Genomic DNA, 19,909 nt, shown 5'->3' with positions numbered 1-19,909 from the left:
TTCAGGACTTTTCAAAATGTTTCGCACCGATGATTCCAACGATGCTGTGGCCGTTGGAGACGATTCGAAAGCTTTCTCTTGTTGCTCCGAAAGTATCGTAGGTATCGTTTCGTGCGTCTTATTGCCACCCGCCTCGTTAAGGTCACTGTTGCCACTGTCGTCGTCGTCATCGTCGTCGTCGTACAACACATAGCCGATGTCATCGTTGGTAAGGACAGGGGAATATATTTTCTTTTTCTTCTTCAAATGCATCCTTGGCGTTAAAGCTGCTTCGTCATGCTTCCTCTTCTTCTTCTTGTTCCATTTTCTCTCTACTTTCTTCATAGAGAATAGCGACTGCGTTTACGGATCCAACGGCCGATCCGCTATCGGCATATTATCGTTCGCTTCCGTAGCTGTATTTTGAACCAGCTGTTTCAACGGCTCCTCGATCGGGCGTAAATTCGTCTCAATGTTCGACTCCGTATTCATTTTCCCAACCTTCATAGCTAAACTATTTTTACGTATGACATCACTGGTCTTGGCTATTTCTTTGGCGATCGCGGCTCGCCGGTTTTCCTTAGACCGACGCATATCGGGCGGTACGATGCGACTTCAACGACTCTTGCAGTCCAAATGAGCCCCGATCACAGTACGACAAATTCGTTAAACCGCGCCTGTAACGACCACGATTCGCAGGGCTGTCTTTGTCGATTACAAGGAATCCGTACTTGTTTCGCCAATACCTCGTACAAAGTGCGTTGAACGTTTCGAACGACATATCTGTATTCATATGATTCGTGACATCTTGATTGAATAGAATCACTAGATTTGCATTGTCGCGAATCAAATGTTTAGGTATTCTCGCGTACGATTGCGACAGATAGAAACAACCGATGTGCGAATGTCTGCCTATCGCGAAATATTCTCTCATGACATCCTGTTCGTCGCAAGCAACGTCGTCAAAGATAAATATCGAATTCGGCCGAGCATCTGCCTGAGGAATCACGTCCGCGTTGTCCGAGTAGGCAAAATAACCTACATCCCCCACGGACGAGAACAAGTTGCTCAAGTATTGATACTATGGTTGACGCTGCGATTTCGAATACACGTACAAGTTTGCGAATCGCAGCCAATTCGGACTCTCCAACAGACTAATCATAACATTCGTTTTACCCGCTTTGGGAGCTTTGGAAGCGTTGACAGATGGCGCTGCTGGGGTGATCAAAACAATAAACGATGCGAAAGCTGCGAAGAAACAATTGGAAGAAGCGCGACGACACAATCGCGCTATGGAGGGCCGCGGAGTGTATCTCGCGCCGTACAAACGTGGAAAAGGAATGAAGAAGAAAAAGAAGTCAAAAGAAAGGAAAAAAGATAACTCGACGACGGACGTGGAATTGAAAATCGTCTGTAAAAAATTACCGCATTTTCGCGGAGTTTTCATGCGCGATGAATTGCCGAAACAAATATGGGTAAACGAACGAGGAATAGTGAATCTGGATAGCGGTCATGGTTCAGGAACGCACTGGGTCGCGTATATAAAACATGATTCGCGAGTCAGTTACTTCGATAGTTTTGGAGATTTTCGACCACCGATCGAATTGATTCGTTATTTCCGACCATCACGTACAATCACAAGATTTATCAAAGTTACGACGAAAGCGTGTGCGGACAATTGTGTGTGAAATTTCTGCGAGGAACTCTGATATAGTTCGTCGCAAGGATGTCATACACGCTCACGTTATCGGGAAGAAGTAGCGTGTTAGCATCCAAGTACTTCCCGCCTATAGATCTCAACAATGCCGATTACGAAGTGGGCCTGCTCGATTTGCAAACTTATTACACAATACCAAACATCAGTTCAAATATCGGTATTGGGATTTTGGCTTGGATTATTTCTCAAATAAATATGATATTAATTCCATTTCTTAAACAGCTTTATTTTTACTTTCATTTGAGAGAAGGTATATGTACGAACTGACGCCTGCTTATATACCTTTTTTGGTGTGGTCTTCTACACAATCAGAGGCGGTCATTCATCGCGTCTTACATTGTATTCTCGGTGCTGGGATCACTAACGGTCAGAGCACGATGTGTTCTAACGACACCGGCGATGGTGTATGGCGGCATCTTTGATATACAGTTTACATCACCGTCGGTGCGCGTTGACGAAACCGGCGAAAAACGTAATCTGATATTTTCGAATATCAGTCCCCAGAAAAACCTGACCAGACCATTTATTTCTTATATTAATTGAACAATGAGAAAAAAATTCTGTTATTGTACGCCTATTCCAACTCTCATTTGGATGAACTTCTGTCCTGGAAGTGGCTTGGTCAGCATATCTGCCAATTGATGACCTGTTGGAATATATTTTAATATTACCACTTTATTCTCTACCTTTTTTTTTTTTTTTTTTTTTTTATTAACGTGGGGGAAATCTGCTGGTAAGACCCGCCCGAAGGACGGGACGGGGGTAGTGCGGGGTTTGACCCGCTAAAACCCCCACGGCGGCCTAGGGCGCTGGCGATTAGCGGGGGAGCCACGGGAACTCTCAAAGAACACAACCGCGGCTCCTCCTCGCCTGGCCGGCCACCAGGATGGAATGGCGGTGGCCGGCCGCGTCCCGGGGGGGAGATTATCCACCCCCCATGAATCATCTTGATTCGGCGGTGCGGGGGACCGCACCCCACACTGCCTCGTCACTCCCAATATGGGGAGGACATCTTCAGTTGGCAGGCGGCGGGCAATTAAACCAGCATAATCTGGTACACCCGCCGCCCGCCTATTCTCAGCTGCTCGGGGGGGGGGGAGCTCTAGGCGTGGGCGCACACGCCGCACCCCCCGCTCACGGCGACCCTGCTCGGCAGCCACCTTCTGCAACATTACCTGTTCGCAGAAGGCGATGGCTGCCGCCCATTTTCTCGGGCTCTCCAGCATGGCCCCAACTAAGCTGGAGAGAGCGAAGTCGCGATCAACTTCCCTTCTTAGGACTCGGCGCAGCATTGAAAAGGCGGGGCATACCTCCAGTGTACTTTATTCTCTACCTACTCTCTGGCAAAGTGATATTTAATATCGATATGTTTTGATCTTTTGTGACTAGTTGGGTTGTTTGCAATACTAATGCAACCATTATTGTCTTCATAGATTACAATGGATTCTGATATATTTACTTTGATACTGGTTGCTAAAGATTTTAACCATAATGCTTCTTTAACTGCTTTAAATAAAGCCATGTATTCAGCCTCAGTCGAAGAGACCGCGACTGATGATTGCTTTTTCGTATTCCAACTAATTGTATATTTTTCGAACAATTTAAATATATAACCAGTTGTGTCGTTTCCATCCCAATCTGAATCAGCATACCCTGCTGTCTATCAAGATGTTATCTTGATAGACAGCAGGGTACAAATCCATAATTCCTTATTTCTTTTATTTGTGTATCTGCTCAAAATGCTCACAGTTACACATAGATCAGGTCGCGTACAGATCATAATATTGTTACGTGCCGAGGGCCAGGCAGTTTGGGTGGCCGGAGGTTGCATGCAATTGGAATCTTTTTGGATGAGGTGCGTAGACCAGCCGATGTTTATTTCGACACGGGTGGCTACCTTTTAGGTTAGGATGAGGTGCGTAGACCAGTCAATATTTATTTCGACACGGGTGGCTACCTTCAAAGGGGTTTGGATAAGGTGGTTGGAGGAATTGGTGTTAGGATGCCTCGTAACTTTGTTAAAAAGAAATAAGGATATACCTCGAGCGGTTGAGGTATACCTTGGTGGGTTCTTACCTATTACTGGTTCGAAGCAGGAGATGGTAATAATTGAAGTGGAAACCAAAAAGCTGGTAGAAACTAATTTATTGCGCGCTGGGTTTAACAAGTGTGAGTGTGTGTTTGTGGACTCTAAACGCGCTCTTAGTTTTTCGCACTGAGCCGGCGGGGGCTTTCGATTTTAGGCTGTTACCTCTGAGATTTGGTTGAAAGAGAATTTAACTCGATCTTGCTAATGTTTCCGTCTCAACGAATGTCACGAAACTAGCCCGCTTCCCGGTCGCGTTAGAGCCCTTTATATACTAAAATTTTATGGGAAAAATGGTAGTGGCGGTGTTGCTACGTGGTCCGGTTCCAGAACGTTCGTCGTCGTACCCCCTCGGAGGCACTCGACTCAAGATATACAAATCCACCCCCGACTGGCTGCCGCCAGCCTGGCGTATGCCTTCAGGAAGGAATATAAAAAATACGTGGGAAGATTCCTCGTATGTTACAATATACATCAAACAACCAATAACATTTCGACAAGGTGCCTCATATTGTTCGTCTGAATTCAGGGCTTCATAATTACCCCCCCGTGTCCGCTACCTTGTCGTGGTGGGGGGCTTCGTGCCCTAATGATCCTCAAGGCTGTACCGGCGGGGATTTTATTCCCTGGCAGGTTCTACCTAGCCGGAGTGGCTTGAGGTGAGGGGCCAACTAAAGTCGGACACATACCGTAAACCTGTGGTCATGTTTTACAGGAACGGGGGTCTTGCCTTAACCGGCCGGACCGCGAGGATGACAACCTCTCTAAAAAATCCCTAGCCCCAAGCAGTGTTGCGCGGTGAAGAGGGCGTAGCTGGAGTAAGCGCCAGCTACGGTTGGTGGGTGCACCAATCGTTAGCGGACAACCCCGGGGTACCTGGCGACCCCCCGGTCGTATTAGCCTTCCCCGGGTATGGCGGCTCTACCCGGGGTGACCTCCTTTCCGACCACACTCGTGGGATGAACTATGGATTCTTCTTTTTCAAAAACAACCGGGGAGGGGGGTAACGAGCGAGAGGGAGAGGCGTGCGAGCCAATCGTGCGCCTAGAACGATATGTAGAGCCGGTGTCGCGGAGGCTTTCTGCCACACGCGGCACAAAGAGGCCTGCGGAGGGCCTTGGCGACTGCGACGGGGGGGAGGAGTCGGACTTCTCCGTCTCCTCCCACCACTCGTCGCAGAGCGTCCCGGGCACCTCCAGGAGGAAACGGGGCCGGCCACCGACGACCGGGAAATACGTTGGCCTCCAAGAGGCCAAACGCAGACAGGCTGAGGTTGATAGAAGCCTCATAGCGGGCATTTTCGACCCGGCTGCCCCGGGGCCGAGGCCTGCGAGATCCAGCGACCCGCTGCCGGATGAGGTTGAGGTCGCTGCGGATTTCCGGGGCCGCCCGACGCGTGACGTTGCGGCAGCAGTAATGGAGTGCCTGGGCGATGTGGCCAGAATCTCCAGTGCTGCGACGGGACTGAAGGCCAGTGCGGTGCGGTCCCTCCGGACGGCGGCCCTGAGCAGCCGGGTGGGCGTTGCGGAGCTGGCAGTTCGGTCGGCTCCCAGCGCCACCCGGCTGTTGGAAGCCGAGAATGCCCAATTAAGGGAGCAGTTGGCGGAGTTGCGAGCTGAAGTCGCCCGACTCCGTCAAGCGGTGGAGGCGGGGCCGGCTGTTGCCGGGATGGCTCCGCCGCTGCCCCCTGGTGGGGGCAAGGGATTGCTGCCGGATATCGGCGCTCGGGGGCCCCAGACCCCTGGGCGAGGAGGGTCCTCGCCCCCACCCGCGGCTGTGCCAGCAGATTTGCTGGCACAGATCGGCTCCGTTATCGATGCCAAATTGGCATCGTTCAGAAGGGAGCTGGTCCCGCGGGTGCGAGGCCCACGATCGGCGGCACCCGTGCCGTCCGCCCCACCCCTGCCGATGGACAGGAGGGGGGGAAAGAAAAAGGGTGGCAGTGGGGGAGGGACTGTGGTCGCTAAGGCGACACAAATGCAGCCCGCCCCTACTGTTGCGCCGCCCTCCACCACACCTCCAACTGAGGTGTGGTCAAAGGTAGTTGGCCGGAAGGCCAAAAGGGCGGCTGCCGCAGATAAACCTGCGGCAGCTGCCAAGGCTGCTTTGACCCAGAGGGCGGCGAGGCGGGTGGCACCGGCTGCTCCCAAAAGGGCTCCCCTGCCGCCGCGTCCACCCCGCACGGCTGCCGTTACTCTAACGGTACCGGCCGGCGGGGCGATGACTTACGCCGAGGCGATGGCCACTGCCAGGTCCAAAATAGACCTGGCAGAAATTGGCATCGCCTCGCTGAAGCCGAGGAGAGCGGTGACGGGGGCAATAATTTTAGAGGTCCCCGGAGCTGATGGCGCAGCCAAGGCCACTGCCCTGGCCTCTAAGATGGCTGACGCGCTGGCAGGGACCGGCGTGAAGGTCGCGCGCCCAATCAAAAAGGCCGACCTTAGGGTGCGCGGCCTGGTCGACTCGACCACGCCGGTGGAGGTCGCTGCAGCTGTCGCCCGTGTGGGAGGGTGCGACCGGGGGGATGTGAAGACCGGCGAAATCCGGTCTTCCCCCTCTGGTTTGGGCACCCTCTGGGTCCAGTGCCCTGCTGCGGCCGCACGCAAAGTTGCGGTCGCCGGCAAACTGACAGTGGGCTGGACCCAGGCGACAGTGGAGGCCCTCAGCGCCCGGCCCTTGCAGTGCTACCGCTGCTTTGGCTTAGGCCACACGAGGCAGCGGTGCACTGCGGCTGAGGATCGGTCCGGCTGCTGTTTTGGGTGCGGCAGTCAGGACCATAAGGTGGCTGGCTGCACTGAACAGCCAAAGTGCCCGCTTTGCGCGGGTGCTGGCAAGCCGGCCGGCCACCGCCTCGGCAGCCGGGCGTGCCCTGCCAGCGCGAGACGCGGCAGAGGGAGCAGGGGTAGGAGAACCACGACGGCCAAGGCGGCAGCCGCCGTGGCAGCTACTAATACAAAGGATCCGGCACCCAAGGATGCCGCCGTTGCGCCCGCGGGGGCGGTTGGGGCTGATAAAACCCCAGACGCCACCGCTCCCGCGGCGGCGATGGAGATTGAGGCGCCGGAGTAATGGGGCCTACTGGCCCTATTATTCAGGCCAACCTGAACCGCTCGGTCAGGGCACAAGACCTTTTTGTGCAATTCCTGGCCGAGCGGGGTGCCGGGTTGGCCGTAGCGGCGGAGCCGTACCGGGTCCCCGACCATCCTCATTGGATGGGGGACTTGGACGGCTCCGCTGTTATAATATGGGCAGGCCGGCCGGGGTCCCCGGCGTGCTCCGTTATCGAGCGCGGCCGGGGATACCTGGCCGTTGACTGGGGCGGCACCGTGGTTGTGGCGATCTACGCACCTCCGAGGTGGTCCCTCGAGGAGTATGAACAGTATCTGGACGTGGTGGGGAGATGCGTCTCTCGCTGCCAGCCACGTCCGGTGCTGGTCCTGGGGTACTTCAACGCCAAGTCTTCAGCTTGGGGTTCCCCCAGGACGGACCCGAGGGGCCGGGAGGTGCTTGATTGGGCGGCGGGACTCGGGCTCTGTCTCCTAAACACGGGCTCGGTCCATACGTGCGTGCGGTATAACGGGGGGTCCATCGTTGACCTGTCATGGGCAACGCCCCCGGCCGTGCGCCGTATTACGGGGTGGAGGGTGGCGGAGGAGGTCGAGACGCTGTCCGACCACAGATACATTGTTCTCGGCCTCTCCGCCGCCCCATCGACGCCCCGACGTCGCCCCGCTGATGAGGGATCGCCTCAGCCACGGTGGGCGCTGAAGCGCCTCGACCAGGACGCTCTGATGGCGGCATCCCACGTCGTGGCCTGGCCGGCAACACTGGCCGGGCCAGTCGACGGGACAAGGGAGGCCCATTGGTTCCGGGGCGCAATGACGTCGATTTGCGACGTCGCCATGCCCCGGGCCAGGGTCTTCCCGAGGAAGGCGGTGTACTGGTGGTCGCGCGCGATAGCGGATTTACGCACAGAGTGCGTCCGCGCGCGACGCCAGTACGCCCGCGCCCGTCGACGACGACGTTCCGACGTGGAGCTGGCTATCCAGCTGTATGGGCGATACAGGGAGAAGGTGGTCGCCCTGCAGCTGGCCATCAGGCAGGCGAAGAGCCAGGCCTGGCGCGACTTTCTCGGGTCTCTGAACCGAGATCCGTGGGGGCGCCCATACAAAATGGCGATGGGACGTTTACGTCCCTGGGCGCCCCCTCTGACGGAAAGCCTGGATCCGGGGATGCTCGGACGGGTCGTGGACGCGCTATTCCCCGTCAGCGGGGAGGCGTCCCGGCCCGTCCCTCAGCTAGAGGGACATGAGTGGTCCCCGGATCTGGAGGTCGCGCCGGAGGAAATGGCCGGGGTAGTCAAATGGCTTCGGGGCAAGAATACTGCCCCGGGGCCGGACGGTATCCCCGGCCGGGTCTGGTTGCTTGCCATGAGCGTCCTGGGCGGGAGGCTCAGAAGCCTCTTCTCCGGGTTCCTGAGGTCCGGGGTGTTCCCGGACCTCTGGAGGAGAAGTCGGATGGTCCTCTTAAGGAAGGATGGGAGGCCTGCGGATTCTCCCTCCGCGTACCGGCCCATTTGCCTCCTGGACGAGGTGGGCAAGATCTTTGAGAAGATCATTGCTGCCCGCCTCGCCAGGCACCTGTCCCGCGTCGGCCCCGATCTGGCGGACTGCCAGTTCGGCTTCCGGGAGGGGCGATCGACGGTCGACGCAATCGACCGTCTAAAGTCCCTCTCGGACAATGCCGTGGCACGGGGCGGGGTCTGCTTGGCGGTGTCGATCGACATCGTCAATGCGTTTAACACCCTGCCCTGGTCCGCCATTAGGGAGGCCCTGGTTGAACACCAGGTGCCTCCCTATCTGAGGCGGGTGATCGGGGCCTACCTGCGGGACAGGTGGGTGGAATACCTGGGCCGGAACGGGACGATACGGAGGGAAGTGGACTGCGGGGTCCCACAGGGGTCCGTGTTAGGACCACTCCTGTGGGACCTGGGATATAACGCAGTCCTGGAGAAGGCCTCCCTGCCCGACGGTGCCACCCTTGTCTGCTATGCGGACGACACGTTGGTGGTCACCGTCGGGGACACCTTCGAGAGGACCATCCGACGAGCAGAGGTTGCGGTGGCAGCCGTCGTCGCGAAGATCCACGATCTGGGGCTGAAGATGGCCCCGGAGAAGGCCGAGGCCGTCTGGTTTGGACGGCCTCGGTCGCGGCCACCGGCCGGATCGTGGATCTGGGTTGGAGGAGCCTTCGTCGAGGTGAAGTCCGAGATCAAGTATCTCGGACTGATCCTCGACAGCCACGGGAGATTCGGGGCGCATTTCGGCCGCCTCGTCCCCCGGGTTGAGAGGGCGGCGGCCTCGCTCGGCCGCCTGTTGCCCAATCTCGGGGGACCGGATAACATGGTGCGTCGCCTATACCTAGGCGTGGTGCGGTCCATGGCCTTGTACGGCGCCCCGATCTGGGCGCCGTCCGCGAGGGCAAGCCGGCGCATCACTTTGTTGTTGCGCCGGCTTCAGAGACAAATGGCCCTTCGTCTCATACGAGGTTACCGCACCACGTCTACCGTGGCGGCGCTTGCTCTGGCGGGAGAAATTCCCTTCGAGCTGCAGGCGGCGATGCGCGCCTATGTTTATAGGCGCATATGCATCGCTGGCCGGGCTCGGGGGGACCCGCCGGAGCAGGAGGCGGTCCAGTGCTTCGAGCTCCAGGCTCGGGGACTTGCGCTCGCCAGATGGCATGCGGAGCTTTGTTCCCATGCCGGCGAGCGCGTCCCTGGGGCTCTCCTGCCACACTTCACCTCGTGGCGGGAGAGGCGGTTTGGCAGGCTCACCTACCGTGCGACGCAGGTGTTCACCGGGCATGGCTGCTTCGGTGTATACCTGTGTCGCATCGGTCGGGAAGCGACGACGGTGTGCCACCACTGTGGCGCGGAGGAGGACTCGGCGCAGCATACACTGGAGGTATGCCCCGCCTTTTCAGTGCTGCGCCGAGTCCTAAGACGGGAAGTTGGTCGCGACCTCGCTCTCTCCAGCTTAGTTGGGGCCATGCTGGAGAGCCCGAGAAAATGGGCGGCAGCCATCGCCTTCTGCGAAGAGGTGATGCTGCAGAAGGAGGCTGCCGAGCGGGGTCGCCGTGAGCGGGGGGTGCGGCGTGTGCGCCCACACCTAGAGCCCCCCACCCCGAGCAGATGAGAATAGGCGGGCGGCGGGTGTACCAGATTACTGGTTTAATTGCCCGCCGCCTGCCAACTGAAGATGTCCTCCCCATATTGGGAGTGACGAGGCAGTGTGGGGTGCGGTCCCCCGCACCGCCGAATCAAGATGATTCATGGGGGGTGGATAATCTCCCCCCCGGGACGCGGCCGGCCACCGCCATTCCATCCTGGTGGCCGGCCAGGCGAGGGGGAGCCGCGGTTGTGTTCTTTGAGAGTTCCCGTGGCTCCCCCGCTACTCGCCAGCGCCCTAGGCCGCCGTGTGGGTTTTAGCGGGTCGAACCCCGCACTACCCGCACTACCCCCGACCAGCAGATTTCCCCCACGTTAAACAAAAAAAAAAAAAAAAAAAAAGGGCTTCATAATTAAGCTTACTTTCAAGTGGAGTATTTATGGGTTTACAATTATCCATATTAAATTTCTTCAATACTTTTCTAATATAAGTACTTTGGTCTAGAGTTATATTTTCTCCACTCCTTTCAATTCTAATGAAACTGTTCATTACCTGTTCATTAAGTAGTCTTTGAAATTATTCATCTTTACGATATTAGCTGTCGCAACTACCAAATGATCGACATACAAAACTACATAGATATTTTTTGAAATATCTCCTTTATCTAAAATGTAAGTACAACGGTCAACTGGGGAATTCTGAAAATCTTTTTAAGAGCCTTTTCGAATTCTTCAAACCAGCATCTTGCTGCTTGTTTTAATCCATACAAAGCTTTATTTAATTTACAAACTTGATTCTGTTTGTTTTCAATTCCCTCAGGTACTCTCATATAAATTTCCTCCTTTAATATACCGTTTAAAAATGCGGTTTCTACATCCATATGATGGATTAATAAATTAAATTGATTAGCATAAGCAATTATAAATCTGAAACTTGAAATCCTTGCAATCGGAGCAAAGGTTTCATTATAATCTACTAAATACTTTTGGCTAAACGCTTTTGCAACCAGCCGAGCTTTATATCTTAATGGGTTTACAAATTCATCATCTTTTATCGTAAATACCCATTTACAATTTATTATATTTCTATTGCTAGGACTTGGTACTAATGTCCAAGTTTTATTCACCATAAGAGAATTAATTTCTTCTCTAATAGCTTGTTCCCATTGTTCCCTATCATTTCTGTTATTTGTTTCCTGATACGATGCAGGAGTTTCACAAACTACCGATTGTGCACACATCATATAATCAATCGGCATGTCCTCTTCATCATATGAAATGTGCGGTTTCCTTTTAATCCTATCACTCCTTCTTGGTTCTGATAACATTCTTTTACTGCTATTTGTACTATCTGTATTTGTACTATACTGAGAAGAAGACCTATCTACTGTTATTTCAATATTATCATTATGGAATTTTTCATTGATTCTGTTTGAATTTATACTCTCTAGTTTATCTGTTTTTCCATCAACAGACTTACTATGATCACCCACTGATTTTGACTTTACGTCAGAAACATCAGTTTTATTTCCGATATTTTCCGAACTTAAACTATCTGGTTTGCCATTATCAGATTTCTTTAATTCCTTTATTGAGTTTGACATTACGTTAGAAATTTCAATTTTATTTTGAGATTTTTCACAACTAATCTCTTTAACATTTGCTACCGGCCTTGACTTTAGGAAATTAACTTCGTCAAATATTGTATCCCTGACAACGAAATACTTTTCCTTTTCACGTCCCACACTCTATACCCGTTTGTTTCATAGCCTGCTAGTATTCCTTTCCATGTCTTTTCGTTACATTTGGTTTTACTAGTTTTATCATGCACATATAGTGTAGAATCAAATATTCTTAAATATTTTATTTGTGGAAGTAGTGATTGGACCGCACACGTCCGTATGTACTATAAACAAAGGTCTTTTTACATGATCTTTATCTTTTTCCTTTTTAAACGGCAATCGTGCTTGTTTTCCATTAACGCAAGCTTCGCATAAGTTATTATTTGGTATTATTTTATTTACCAATTCGACATCGCTAATCATTCCTTTATTTCTTAACTCTAAGAATTTACTTTTTTCAATATGTCCCAAGCGTTCATGCCATAGTTCAAAATTACCTTTGATAATACTGTACATTTGGACTGAGTTTACTTGTTCATGCTTTATTTTAAAATCTATTGTAACAAGATTGTTCGAGGACTTACCCCTGATGATCGCCTTACCGGATTTAAAAATCTGTACACCTTGTTTATCAAATACAATCGTATTACCCATACTTTGCATCTTTGATACAGAGAGCAAGTTATATGGTACTTCCGGCGAATATAGGACGTCCTTCAATTCTCCTGCGACTCCTGTGTCACTGAGTACTTCCAGTGTGTCCCTTTTTGTTGCCATGATGTATTTTCCAGATTTTGTCACTGATATCCTGATCGGTGTCTTCAGCTCCTCGTTTTGCTAAGTCTACCCTATTGATAATATGGTCGGACGCTCCTGAATCCAATAAAAATTAAACCCGTTCTCTTCTATCTTCAGTGCATTCCACATATCCTGCCATGAATGCAAATCCATCTGTATTTGCAGCATTTGTATTTTGCTGCACACACTGCACTGTTTGTAATGTTCTCCTGTTTTCGCTATTTTTATAGTCCATGGTTCTCTTGTGGTAGTAACAATCCTTCTTTATATGTCCTTTTCTTCCACACTGGTAACATTTTGTCTTCATGTTCGTAGACGTTTTATTTCGTATTTAAAAATTTCCACGTTTTTTGTTTTTATAGGAAAGTCTTGATTAGTGAATCTCCTTTTATTATTATTTTGTTTAATTGCCCGAAGAATCTTTATACTTGAATCGGCATTCTCATTTAACAACTTCACCTCATGATCCAATAGCCTGGTTTTTACGAATGCAATACTTAAGTTGTCTTCAGCTAAAGTTTCAATAGCTGTTATCATTCCATCATAAGATGATGGAAGTGTTAATAACAAATGAGAAATTACATCTATCTCTTCTAATTTTCCTCCAGCTGCTTTCAATTCAGTGATTAGGCCATCAAATGTCGTGAAGTGTCTCATCAATGGGGTATCACTTTGCAATTTTATACTCAGTAATTTCTTTTGCAGAGCCAGTTGAGTGGTACACACGAGGTGTCATGCACACCAGAAAATTAAAACGGCTGCCACGGTTAAACTTCATATTATTTCGGGTCCGAAAAATTAGTAAATATTCTTCAGACGTTCTAAAGTAAAGGTGAACAGCGTTTTTCTTAAAAATATCACTGTTATGTAGTAAAAAAATCCGGTAAGTTCTCGCCTTGTGACTTGTTCAATACTTCGAACGCGGCTCGAGTCCGTCCCGACCTTCTGTTAAAGCCTCGTGCTGCGGACTCTCTCGCGGACCCTCTCCCTCGCATCGTCACCTCTCATTGGCCAGTGTTTTTCGTTAATAACTCGTAAACAAAGCCCCAGATTGCATTTTCGCAAAGGAAAAAGTTACTTCAAATGACCTCAGCTACCCCTCATTTTTGGCTGTTAAAATAATCGTCGAACACCCTGTATAGCGGTATCTTTGATATACAGTTTACATCACCGTCGGTGCGTGTTGACGGAACCGGCGGAAACGTAATCTGATATTTTCGAATCTCAGTCCTAAGTAAACTATAAATTAATTTTTGTCCGAGGCTAAAGTTTCTTTTTCGACAATCGGAGACAATAAATTCTATTTCGGCGACGAGGGTGAGGAGATAAACATCCCGGACGGCTCGTACGAACTGGGGGCGATCAACGCTTACTTGAGGCGTGAGATAAGCGCGCGGTATCCTTCTCCAGCCAAAGATAACAACGATGTAGAATATCTGCTGATCCTACGAGCGATCAACAATACTATGAAAAGCGAAATTAAAAGCGCATATAAGATAGATTTTACGAAACCCGACACCGTGGGTCCAATCCTAGGATTCTCTAGGAATCGCATTCTATCACCGAACACGTGGCATGTATCGCACACTTCCGTGAATATCATTAACACGAATATTATTCGAATAGAATGCAACGTAACCACCGGTTCGTACGATAACGGGAAACTGATTCACACGATACACGAATTCGCGCCTAACACGTCGCCGGAGTATAAAATATCGGAAACACCGGCACGAGTCATTTACCTCCTGATCGTTACACGATCAATGGAAGATTTAACGGTTCGCATCGTGGACCAGTCTGCACGTTTGATTGATTTTCGAAACGAAGAAATCACGGTTCGGCTGGACGTTCGTCGAATCGTCTCATAACCTTGACATAGCCGTTATGTTAATTCATAATAATAATAATAGGATATCGAATACGTCGAACATAAAAAACGGCGCGCCATTTCGACAATAAGTAGAAGAAGAAGACGAGGAAACTAACCGAAACATGGAATATCTGCGATCTTTGGGATTCATCGTTACCAAGTAATCGAACTCGCTTCACCGCCATGTCCGACGACATTCTGAACATCTCTGAGGCACCAATCTTCGACAATCGAATAACTACGATCGACATGCACATCTACAATACGTACGCCAACACAACGTTTGGAAACAGTGATGAGATAAGAATACCCATTCAACATCAAGACTTGTACACTCTTCCGTGTAAAAGCTTCCTATACGTGGAGGGAAGACTCAGCCTACCGGGAGGATCGACCAACGACACGGTGGCTCTAGAGAACAATGCGGTAGCGTTTATGTTCGACGAGATACGTTATGAACTGAACGGAGTGGAAATCGATCGGTCCAGAAATCCCGGTACAACGACGATCTTGAAGAATTACATCAGTCTGAACATTACGAAGAGCAACGCGCTTGTGATGTAAATTTTCACACTTAGATATATAAAAAACTTTATTTCATTCAAGCTGGTTACGCCTGAATGTACAATACAATAAATGAACACAGTACAAATTTTAATAGTAACGACGGACAGCAATTTGATGTGTATGGGTCAAAACCCTGATTCCAACTCAATGGTCTGTCTTTGATGTGCGGTGATTTTATACAGGCTCTTATCTCGCTCCACGTGGAGCAGGCTCTTATCTCGCTCCACGTGGAGCAGGCTCTTATCTCGCTCCACGTGGATCGTAGTCGGCTGGACCTCAACCGGATGTTGTTATGATGGTGTAACGGGGCGTGTAGGCTGTCACACGCTGTCCAACGCTGGCTGGATATACAGAAACGATGATCAACGGAGGGAAACTCTCACCGTAACGCTTACGAATTTGCTACATTTCAACTTTTGCGGGCATATGAACACATTGCTAGACTTCTGCGAAGATTACAAACGTGTTGTAATAAATGCTCGGCACGGATTGATTTTGATTCGCGAGCGCAACGACGCTAACGCGTTACGAAGCAGGTCCGACAATGCGAAACCTGTCCTGGATTTGTATAAAATTCAATGGAGAATGCCGCACGTCACTTTGGATGGAATACACAAGTTGTCGATGCTGCGTATGCTTGAGAGCGAAAGATCGATCAGCATGAGTTTCCGTTCGTGGTTACTGTACAAATATCCGATGCTGCATACAACCACGAAGCACACGTGGGCGATAAAAACAGCTCCGCAAATGAAAAAACCGCGGTACGTGACATTCGCGTTACAAACCGAAAGGAGAAACGATTTAAAGAGAAACTCAACCCAATTCGATTCGTGCTTATTATCCAATATTCGACTTTACCTGAACTCGGAGATGTATCCCTATTTTCGATTGATGCGTATGCTTTTACACAGCAAATTTACAAATTAAAAAATATTTTAAACTTTGTATTACATTTTTTTTATTCATCGTTGTCGTCATCATCGTTGATGGACAAAACGGACATTGCGCGCTAAACATATATTATAATCAAGCGTTTTTTAAAATAAATTTTTAATTTCATTAATTTTCAAACTCACAATTATTGCACACGCCTCTGTCTTCTCCTCCATCGTCTGGTGAAGGATGCCACACTCGTCCACGCTTCTTGGCGGTATCGACGTCGTTCGAGGATCGTACGGACAATTCCTGGACCAAAAGCGATGCTCCAACATGGGTTTGTCCCAGGCTTCCCACCAATAGAGTTCTATGCCTCACATGAAGCATTCCATGAAATCATCCTCCCTCAGATAATAAAATCCAGCGATCGCGAGCTCCTCCGGCTTAATAAACGGGACCGGTCAATTTTCAAAGCTGCGAAGCCTGTCCTCTTCGCACCGATAATCCATACGTTCTAATGTTCTCTCTCACTCTCTTTCTCTCTCTACAAAAAGGCGCGATAAAAATAAAAAATAATTGTAACTGAAAGAAAAAGAAAAAAAATGTGTTACCTTTCGATTTCATTAGCCACATCCAAAATACACGAACTTTGCTCAAACAACAATGATATTGAATCTTCTCTTTCGAAGTTCGCGTCCAGCAATGGAGCCTTCATGGTATGTGGTATTCTTGATTCATCGGTTCCGCGATCAATGAATTGAATTTCGGACAGCCGAGATATTCCAAATTGAAACTGCGAACTCCTATTTTATTTAAAATATTTTTTAAATGTTTGTACGCGACGACGGGATCCTTGTAGTCTCGAACGAAATTTTTTATAATAGTGCCAATGTCCTCTTGTTGATAATTCTTTTTCCCCTATAAATTTTTAAATAGAATCCCGTGCACGAAATTCGAGACATGCCATGCAGACTTCTGATCGCTTCTGGATAAATCCATGTAGCGAACGCGCAATTCGAATTCAAATAATTCATATTCAGCGCTATGAGCATTTACGATGGCTAATTCTTTACAATTAAATTTGTTGGCTACGAAGAAACCGTCCATATCGACAATAAAATCTATTGCGGGCATCTTAAACGTAAACTTACTTTTTGCAAAATATATGTCTATAGCAACACGCACCTTTCCACTGTACGACAACGATTTAATTTGCTCCGCGTTATGCTTCATCTATTTATTAACATGCACGCACGCGCACTTCACTCTCCACAACGTCGTAAAAATGCAAGCGCTCCCTCTCTAATCTACCCCTCTCTCTCTCGCTCTCTCACTCTAAAACATTTCGTACAATGTAAAAATGCAAGCGCGATAAAATAACGCCACATGATATTAAATTCAATAAGACAAGAAGACTGCATAGAAATCGTCTCCAGACTCGTTACAAATGCGATGCATTCGTCGTGTGCGACGGAAACCGTTGCGAAAAAATGGTTAAACATTATAATTAAAGACATTATTTTATGTCGAATAATATCACTTTAATTAGTATATACTTTCATATATTTTATCATTAAATTAAGAATATATGGTTACTTTTGTTTAAATCAAAACAACTACCGTGAGAACTGTTTCTAGATCAAGATTTAGAAAGGTTTTAACTATTTGTATTGTTCTGCCTCTGTTGCTCTCTCTTTCGATGATTAGAGGAGCTTGCCAGACAAATATTATCTGAAGCAGAACTACATACTAAAGGAGGTGATAAAGATCCAACGGCGAGAGAGAAAGAGCACTGAGAAATTTCTTTGAAATTCTTTTTAACCTCTTTGAAGTAGGTTTGCAACTGAAAGTCTACCAAATGCTCAAAGAGAAGAACGAAACAAACCTGATTGCTGTAACAATGAAGTTTTTGCATGATAAGCTTAAGAAATTAATCAAAAATATTTCCAAATATGATGATTTGTGTTGGGACAAAAGGTTGGACAGAAGAGGAGCTTGCAAGACCGAGATTGCAGAATCTATAGCCTACGTATTAGCTGCTGTGGGTAAAGTAGATTATTTTTTTTTTTGAGGACCTGATTACAGGTAGTAGAGGATTCAGTATAAAGCCTTTACAGGAAAGTTGCAAGCAATATGCGCAACAAGTTAATCAGTCAAAGGAAGGCTCATGTTTGGGTAATGCTTTAAAAGGAGAATATGAAAGCTTTGTGAATATATTCCAAACATTGAATTTACTGCAGAAGATATTGAAAATATGGGTTCCGGTTCAGAAATAAGAAATCTAAAGTTGAAAAATGTTCTATGCGGAAGTCCTGAAATTGAAGGAAAATTGATATATGAAAAGTATGGCGCAAAAATTAGGTAAGGTGGATCCAGCTGATAATATTATTTATATGATGAATTACAGGAACCATTTTGTACCACTTCTTAGTAATATTGAAAAAGATATAAAGAGAAACATGAAAGTTTCTAGAGAGGAAGCTCGTGGTAATGTGATATAGATTCAAACTCGAACAATATTTCCAAATCTTACATTTCTATGCAACTACGAGATATTAAAAATAACTCACACATACAAAGTGGTCATTCAAGGAGTACAAGTAAGGAAAATCGTGAAATTGGTGCAAGCTCTAGAAAACGTAAACATACTGTTACGGACAAAGATAGTAAGGTACCAAAAAGTGGGCACATTGATATAAATGATACTAGCAATGAGGATTCGGAATTTCTTAATGATTTACAAGATGGATCTAGACGGGATGGATTGAGTAATGCTTATCAACGTATTCCCCATCAATTGATTGGACTTATCTATCAATTAGACTTGTCGATTCTCTGCTTACTAAGGAAGTCCATATATAAACATAAATATCCTTCATTATCGTTAGCGTTTGAAAAGTCTGATATTGATAAGTTTAGTAACATTGTTCTTTGCTACGAGAAGAGGTCTATTAATCTACAAATTGACGGTCTATTAATCACAAATATTATACAGATAATAATATTAGTTATGCTAGATTATTTACTAAAGAAAATCGAAGTTTTTCCATGAATAATTACCTTAATAGTTTTGTTAAACATATAATCTCTAAGACAGATGATTTATCAAATGATATAGAATACCTTGTTATCTACAGGGTGTTCTACAATTATTTTAACAGCCGAAAAAGAGGGGTAGCTGAGGTCATTTGAAGTAACTTTTTCCTTTGCGAAAATGCAATCTGCGGCTTTGTTTACGAGTTATTAACGAAAAACACTGGCCAATGAGAGGTGACGGTGCGAAAGAGAGAGAGAGTCCGCAGCACGAGGCTTTGACAGAAGGTCGGGACGGACTCGAGCCGCGTTCGAAGTATTGAACAAGTCACGAAGCGTGAACTTCCCGGATTTTTTTTATTACGTAAAAGTGATATTTTTAAGAAAAACGCTGTTCATCTCTACTTTAGAAGGTCTGAAGAATATTTACTAATTTTTCAGACTCGAAATTATACGTAGTTTAACCGTGACAGCCGTTTTAATTTTCTGGTGTGCATGACACCTCGTGTGTACCATATGAAATTTTTATGCAAGATGTACAGTGAAGATTAACGAATGATTTGCAAAGCTGATTTAATAATAAATAACCGCGTTAAGGGACGTAAAGGATTAGTTTATTAGAGAAATATGAAAAATATTATCAATAAGAAACTCACCCATTTAGTTGAGAATGCATTTGCTGACTCGTATGTACTGACCTCGTACAACTAACAGCTGATCCCAGGTCGGTGGCCGCAATATTCGAGGGATACTGTCGGAGGAACCTCTGATATGGTTATCAAACATTGATCAGTTAATTAATCACTAATAATCCAAATCACTTGTGGATATTAAGAAAGATCACTGAGACTCGTTCGCGTATAATCGTTTATTCGACGCGTTCGTTCGGAAGTCCACGTTTCACTGCCGAAAAATTCAGGCCTTGACTGTGGGCCCTTGTTGTTCGTCATTCGGCCGTCCGAGGAAATGACACCCGATACCATTTTCTTCGCACGGCCATTAATTACGTTCTAAGAGCGCAGGATACCGTCGGTGACAGCGGGTCAGTCGCAGTTTACGTCTCTGCATATCTTGTTTATTTCATATGGTGGTACCCTGCGCTTCGAAGAAAACGGTATCGGGTGTCATTTCCTCGGACGACCGAACGACGAACAACAAGGGCCCATGGTCGAGGTCTGAATTTTTCGGCAAT

General features: G+C 47.9%; 1 long non-coding RNA gene across 1 annotated transcript in view; it reads right to left on the bottom strand.

Moving 5' to 3' along the window:
- Positions 1-19,103, bottom strand: part of LOC143260264 (uncharacterized) — a 35,514-nt gene extending 16,411 nt beyond the window's left edge. Inside the window, exons 1-2 of the long non-coding RNA XR_013034398.1 lie at positions 16,296-19,103; positions 15,885-16,228 (exon numbers count right to left, since the gene is read on the bottom strand). This is a non-coding gene — a long non-coding RNA (uncharacterized LOC143260264). The remainder of the gene's footprint in view (positions 1-15,884; positions 16,229-16,295) is intronic.
- Between the last annotated feature and the right edge of the window lie 806 nt (positions 19,104-19,909).

This window comes from Megalopta genalis, chromosome 11 (genome assembly GCF_051020955.1).
Source record: "Megalopta genalis isolate 19385.01 chromosome 11, iyMegGena1_principal, whole genome shotgun sequence".
In the NCBI taxonomy this organism is placed as follows: Eukaryota; Metazoa; Arthropoda; class Insecta; order Hymenoptera; family Halictidae; genus Megalopta; species Megalopta genalis.
The sequence above is the reverse complement of the archived record's forward strand: the minus strand, read 5'-3'. Positions and strand labels throughout refer to the sequence as shown.